The 7,161-nt window shown below is 34.3% G+C and overlaps 1 pseudogene; it reads right to left on the bottom strand.

Moving 5' to 3' along the window:
• Positions 1 to 447: 447 nt before the first annotated feature.
• On the bottom strand, positions 448 to 538 carry LOC127552597 (uncharacterized; annotated as a pseudogene).
• Between the last annotated feature and the right edge of the window lie 6,623 nt (positions 539 to 7,161).

The raw sequence follows: 7,161 nt of genomic DNA, 5'->3' as shown, positions 1-7,161 counted from the left end.
TATTTATTTTTTTATATTTTATGCAGTATTTCACAAGAAGATAAAATAAGTTCTTTTTGGAGTTGAATAAAAGCACTAGGATATAAGCTTATACTTGGAAGGTGCACTGAAACTACTGTCATCACACTTCAGTAGCCAACAAGGAAGGCTGATGTGTACTTTATCTTCTCCCTACACATGATTTTTGTCTCCTCTGATAAGTCTCAATATTTTGAAATTTTTCATGCCACGTAGCTTGGAAATTATGATTATTTTAAATGGTAATATATAAGGAAATAACTAGGGGGGACAGTTTCTAGAGCAATGGATCTGGAGTAAGGAGACCTGAATTCAAGTTTGTCTTTAGACACTTATTAGCAGTGTGACCTAGGCAAATTATTTGACTTTAATTTCCTTCAATTTTCTCATCTGTAAAAAAAATACTAATATCTACCTCCTAGAGTTATTTTTTAATGGGAATATTTCATGAATTTGTGTGTCATCCTTGTGTAGGGGGCCTGTTAATATTTTCTGTATTATTCCAATTTTATCTTCAGCCTCTATTTTTCTTTGACATCTAATTTCCAATCATTTCCATTTTTTCTAAGTGAAACATCAGAGGGAATTTTTGTTTCTTTTGCATTCTTTATGTTCAGAGTTCCCCCTACAATTTTATATCAACTCATAGAGTGCAACATTTGCATAGGAATAAATCTTGTCAGACTTTATTATGGCTTATTTTCTTCTATTTGTTATATAGAAATGTAAGAATGAGAGAAGCAATATCCTAACCCATTACCATCCCTAATTCTGCAAATTGTGCTAGTTTTAAAGGCATTGTAAAGGACCTGGAGGCTTAGTTAGCCCTGAGGACTAAAAGTTCATTTTCATTACTTTCTCATTGCCTGAATACAAAAGATACAGAACTCCAGGGAGCACTGTGAGGCTTGATTGTTGGTTGTCATAGTTAGTTCAGGTCTGGGAGTTTCACTTAGTTGAATATATTCTAGGTATCCTCAATTTCTATTTTTGTTGAATATGCTTATTCAGTTATGGCCAAGTAAATGTCATGAAATTTCAATACTGAACCTAAACAACCAGGGGAATGACGCATCCCAGAGTATTAGTGGTGCTGTAAGTGGCAGTGAATAGAGTTGAGGTGTGAGAATCCTCTTCTAGTGAGTACAGGTTCAAAGTGAAAAAATTCACAAACCCAAAATATTAGTGGTAAAAAAGTAAGTTTTATTGTTGGCACTTCAGAAGTCAGCTTTTGCTAGGAAGACTGACTTCCGAGTGACAGGATCCTGGCAGAGAAATAACAAAAGGTTTATCACTGAAAAGAGAATGTCTCTTTACAGCAGGCATGGGTCCTGGCAGGCAGCTATGCCAAGGAGAGAAGTTCTTTGACAAGGCATAGTCCTGCTTCGAGCTTCTGCAAAGAAATGAGTTTAAAATTGCCCTTTAATAGAAAATCTGAGAATGAAGTTTCAACTGAATGAAATTCCTTCAATATTGTCACTGCTCCCAGACCTAGATAGTTGGAGTTTTGAGCCACTCAGTATCAGACTCATATCTCCCAACTGAATGAAAATCACTTTGAAGGCTTTCTGAATGAGGATCTGACAACCAATGGTGGTGGTGGCTGGGGGGGTGGAAGGGGGAGGGAGAGGTAAGAGGAGGGGTTATGATTTGCCTTAGAAAAGTCCAGTTGAATGACACCACTTAACTTGTCTGGGGAAATGTTTTCCCAGAATGGCCTGAGACTCTGAATCTCCCTTCTTTACAGATCTAAGGGGACATAGCTTAAAGGGGACACAGTTTCACACACCTCTCCCTCCCCCTCATTAGGAAATTCATCAATTTCTCTATCACAAACATTCCATGAATCAATCAATAAATCAATGAAAGATGATTTATTATGTTATTACTATACTGAGTGACAATGGACTAAGCATGGGGGTGAAATTAGAACTAAGCAAGACAGTCAATGCCCTCAAAAATAAAAAAACTCTAATAAGCGAAGATAAAATATAAAAGGAAGTTAAATTGAAAGAGAGAGCATAGTGAAGAAGTATGATAGCAAGACTTGTAGATGACTGTTAAATAGCTTTGGGGGCCAAGCAAGATAAAATAAAAAATAACTAAGTACATGGTCCAATTAAATATCTGGATATTATCTAAAACTTGACTATATCTGGAAAAACGTAGGTTAGGTGAGTTAATTCATTTGAAATCCAGATAGTGCATCGTCTACAAGGTAGGAATTCCACACCTGAATGGATTAAATTTTCTATGGACAGGGGACATGATTTAGGATAGTCCTATTAGAAGAGAGCTATTCCATAGGGGAGGAGTGAGGCAACAGATAGCATAATAGACAACAAAACGTATAGTCTAATTTAGACTCAATTTGATGATGTAAGCATAAAGGAAACTAACAGAAGAAGAGTAAATAAAGCTTTAAAGCTAATTCAATTCCCTGATTTTACAAGTGAAGATACTGAGCCTCAAAGAGTTAACTTTCCTCTCTGAAGTGATTTTCCTAATATCACATCTAGATAGCAAAAGAGCCAGGACTATAATTTACATCTTTCTAGTCCCCTTCTGGTTCTTTTGCCTATACTATAAATGATATATAGTTAAAATGAAGTGATATTTGCTTTCTTTATCCTTATTGGTCCTGCATTGCTGGCTGTAAAAGGTCTATATGCCATTTCATCAATGGTAAGTAGATCTATCCATTTGTTCCTATTGCTGATTCTTTGCAGTACTTAATCAATGTTTTTCAAAGTAGAACTAACAAAACTGCTAACACTTTTAGCAATGCTGGTTCAGCATACATGTGAACACAAAATAGTATAAGATTAATTGTTTTGCCTGAGAAACTGTATACAGTACAAATGGATACTCTTCAAATAAGAATTTAGAGATGGGGGTGGGAATGTATCTGCCTCTTGCGACACGCGAATTATGTCCTCCTGTATTATAAGCAGTTTAAAAATCAATAATTCTAAGTATCTACAAATATTTAATTTATACTTGTTTCTTATCAAGTAGACACAGATCATTTTTAGTAATTTCCTAACTCCACTCCAAAACACACAAACACACACACACATAAACACACACACACACACACACACACACACACACACACACACACACACACACACACACTTCTGAAATTTAACTGAAAAAATCCTGTTGGACTAATTTGGATTGAATCATATCATCAGTGTGAGGCATTTCTGTCATAGAAATTTCCTCCATGATGCAAATAGCCAACTTGTTTGTAATATAAAATCTTTGAATTGCCTAAGAGTTAAAAAAAAATGTCTATAGTAATGCAGAGAGCAAATTTCAGATAAAGGACTTGAATTCAGGTCTTCCTGGCTCTAAGATTTACCCTCTATTTACTGTTTCATACTGTGTTGATTTATCTAAATTAAATATCAGGTAGGAATTAAATATTAGGTACCAAAGTTTCTGTATCCTCCCCGAAAGGGAGAGGAATACAAAATGTTAAATGAAGCCAACTTCATTTCAATTAAAGGTTGTAACTGCCCTTAGAAATTATCTAATTCAATGACTTCATTTGCTAAGTAATTTGTCAACAACCCTCCAGGGGGCAGGTAATGAACCCAGGATTTGATCCCAAGTCATCAGATTCTAAATACAGTATTCTTTGTACTCTATTACTCCACTGAAACTAATCAGTGTTACAGTTTTATTCTGTTTAGTTTTGGGGAATGATGAAAATTCAAATTCTGTGAACATTGATATCAGCACCATGGCTAGCATTTGTGATCCTGCTAAGACTCAAGTCAGTAGAAGAAATGGTTTTATTAATACCAGTTTTCATTAGGCTGACACACTTTCTGAGCCCTTTGGTGGTCTGGACTGTTCATAAAATAAATTAATACCCAGGTGAAGTTACAAGAAGCAGGAAAGGTACCACTTTGTTATTTAATTTTCCCAAGGAAAAACTTCACTGATATGAAATTTGTCTTTGTTTTTTTCTTTGATGCCTGAAAAGTATCTAGAATATACCTGTTTATTTACCCCTTATTCAAATTTTTATTGTCACCTGGTCATGTTTTATATCATTCCTATATAGCAATAAGTTACAATGTGGTTTACTGATGATTTTGAAATTTCATCCTAAAGCTGTGATTGAAAAAACCCAAATGTACTGGCATGAATATCCTATATCTTATTCTTTCCTATAGTACAGTTAGCTAATTCAGCTATTCAGAAGCTATATATATTAAAACCTCTAATATTGAATTTTGCTTTGAATTAATACATAGTTGTCTTGTTTTATACTATTTTAAAATGTGAATTTTCTCTTCCATTTCTTTTCCTCATTATCTCAATTATCTAACAAAATGGAACTTACCTAATAAACTAAAGTGTGCTTGGAAATAACTAATAAAGAAATTGTATATGTTGGATAGCCATCTTATCAATATGCTACTTTTTGTCATTTGCTTTTGTCATTACAAGTTTTAGGACTGTATCATTACTCAATAGCTCTTAGTTATTAAATGGCATATGATTTGACTATTCAAATAGCTGTTTTGTTATATTAAATTCCACAGCTTGAATGAATTTAAATCCCCCAATATGGGATTTAAATGAGAGGTCCAGAAGATTGCAGTATGTTTTTGCAGAAGAGAAAGTTTTCTAAAATTCCCCACTATTTTATATATACATACAAACATACATATATATGTGCATGTATATTTATATACATACATATATATACTAGATCTATCCTTACTTTATGAAATATCTGATCTTTCCTCTTTTTTCTTCCCCTTCCCAAATTCTTCCTTTCATTCATCTTCAGTCTTTTAATCTTTCCCTATCTGCTTCTTCATAATGACACTATATTTCCTGTTCAAAACTCTCTCATCCAAAATGCAGATTTCTGTCTCCAATACACAGGGCCAAACCTCATTGAATGTTTTCATATTCTGAAAAAAATAAGATATATTGTATAGTTCAATTTTGGTTAGGAGCCCTGGCAGAATAAAAGTCCCAAATACAGAGGACACAATTTGTGGGTCGGCATTAAATAATTTGGGAATGTCCTGGAGCCAGCTCATATAGGTTCATGATAGCCAATGGCTAAATTTTAATTGTATTTTCATCTCAGAAATCAGCAAATGCTTCAAATCAGAAATTGATTAGTTAATTTATTGAATGAATACATTTAAGAACATGATGGATAAAATGTTAATAATGCAGATGATTTTTGAGAAGCCAGTTGTTAAATATTTACCAGTATATTCCTGAGATGTTTTCAATATTATATTATCATACGATTTAAAGATGAAAAGGACTAGAGAGATCATCTAGTCTGATTCCATAATTTCATACATAAGGATGATATGATCCTAAGGGAACCAGACAGTAATAGAATGAGTATTTGAACCCCAACATTTTTTTTAAACTTTTTATTGACAGAACCCATGCCAGGGTAATTTTTTTTTACAGCATTATCCTTTGCATTCACTTCTGTTCCGATTTTTCCCTTCCCTCCCTCCACCCCCTCCCCCAGATGGCAAGCAGTCCTTTATATGTTAAATAGGTTATAGTATATCCTAGAAACAATATATGTGTGCAGAACTGAACAGTTCTCTTGTTGCACAGGGAGAATTAGATGTAGAAGGCATAAATAACCCGAGAAGAAAAACAAAAATGCAAGCAGTTTATATTCATTTCCCAGTGTTCTCTCTTTGCGTGTAGCTGCTTCTGTCCATCCTTGATCAATTGAAACTGAATTAGCTCTCTTTATTGAAGAGATCCACTTCCATCAGAATACATCCTCAAACAGTATCGTTGCTGAGGTATATAATGATCTCCTGGTTCTGCTCATTTCACTTAGCATCAGTTCATGTAAGTCTCGCCAGTCCTCTCTGTATTCATCCTGCTGGTCATTTCTTACAGAACAATAATATTCCATAACATTCATATACCACAATTTACTCAACATTCTCCAATTGATGGACATGCATTCATTTTCCAGTTTCTAGCCATTACAAACAGGGCTGCCACAAACATTTTGGCACATACAGGTCCCTTTCCCTTCTTTAGTATTTCTTTGGGGTATAAGCCCAGTGGAAACACTGCTGGATCAAAGGGTATGCACAGTTTGATAACTTTTTGAGCATAATTCCAAATTACTCTCCAGAATGGCTGGATGTGTTCACAATTCCAATGTATCAGTGTCCCTGTTTTCCCACATCCCCTCCAACATTCCGCATTGTCTTTCCCTGTCATTCTAGCCAATCTGACAAGTGTATAGTGGTATCTCAGAGTTGTCTTAATTTGCATTTCTCTGATTAATAATGATTTGGAGCATATTTTCATATGGCTATATATAGTTTTAATTTCTTCAGCTGAGAATTGTCTGTTCATATCCTTTGACCATTTATCAGTTGGAGAAGGGCTTGATTTCTTATAAATTAGAGTCAGTTCTCTATATATTTTGGAAATGAGGCCTTTATCAGAACCTTTGACTATAAAAATGTTTTCCCAGTTTATTGTTTCCCTTCTAATCTTGTCTGCATTTGTTTTGTTTGTACAAAAACTTTTCAATTTGATATAATCAAAATTTTCTATTTTGTGGTCAATAGTGATCTCTTGTTCTTCTTTGGTCATAAATTCCTCCCTCTTCCACAGGTTTGAGAGGTAAACTACCCTATGCTCTTCTAATTTATTTATAATCTCATTCTTTATGCCTAGGTCATGAACCCATTTTGACCTTATCTTGGTGTACGGTGTTAAGTGTGGAACCCAGACATTTTGATTCCATACCGAATATTCTTTTCACTTAACATGGGAGTATGTTTCAGAGTGGAAGAAAATGAATTTAAAACAATAAAAGTCAAATGTCATCTATTTCACTCATCTTTAATCTAGTTTCAATACTTTGACCTCTGAAAAGGTAAAGGGAAGGCTTCAATAAAGCTATTTGGCTAGCTATGTACAGGAACGATGATACTTCTTTATGTTTGGAAAATATTTGTCTCCTAAATATTGCTGTTCCTTAAACTGATCCTTTTATTATTGGAAATTGTTGGGCTGAACAGTGAAAAATATATATTCTAGATGCAGTTAAAGTTCAGAACAACTGATACAACAGCTGATACCAAAATATCTTGGCTGGAATTT

Source organism: Antechinus flavipes, chromosome 2 (assembly GCF_016432865.1).
Source record: "Antechinus flavipes isolate AdamAnt ecotype Samford, QLD, Australia chromosome 2, AdamAnt_v2, whole genome shotgun sequence".
In the NCBI taxonomy this organism is placed as follows: domain Eukaryota; kingdom Metazoa; phylum Chordata; class Mammalia; order Dasyuromorphia; family Dasyuridae; genus Antechinus; species Antechinus flavipes.
This window is presented reverse-complemented; position numbering and strand designations above follow the sequence as displayed.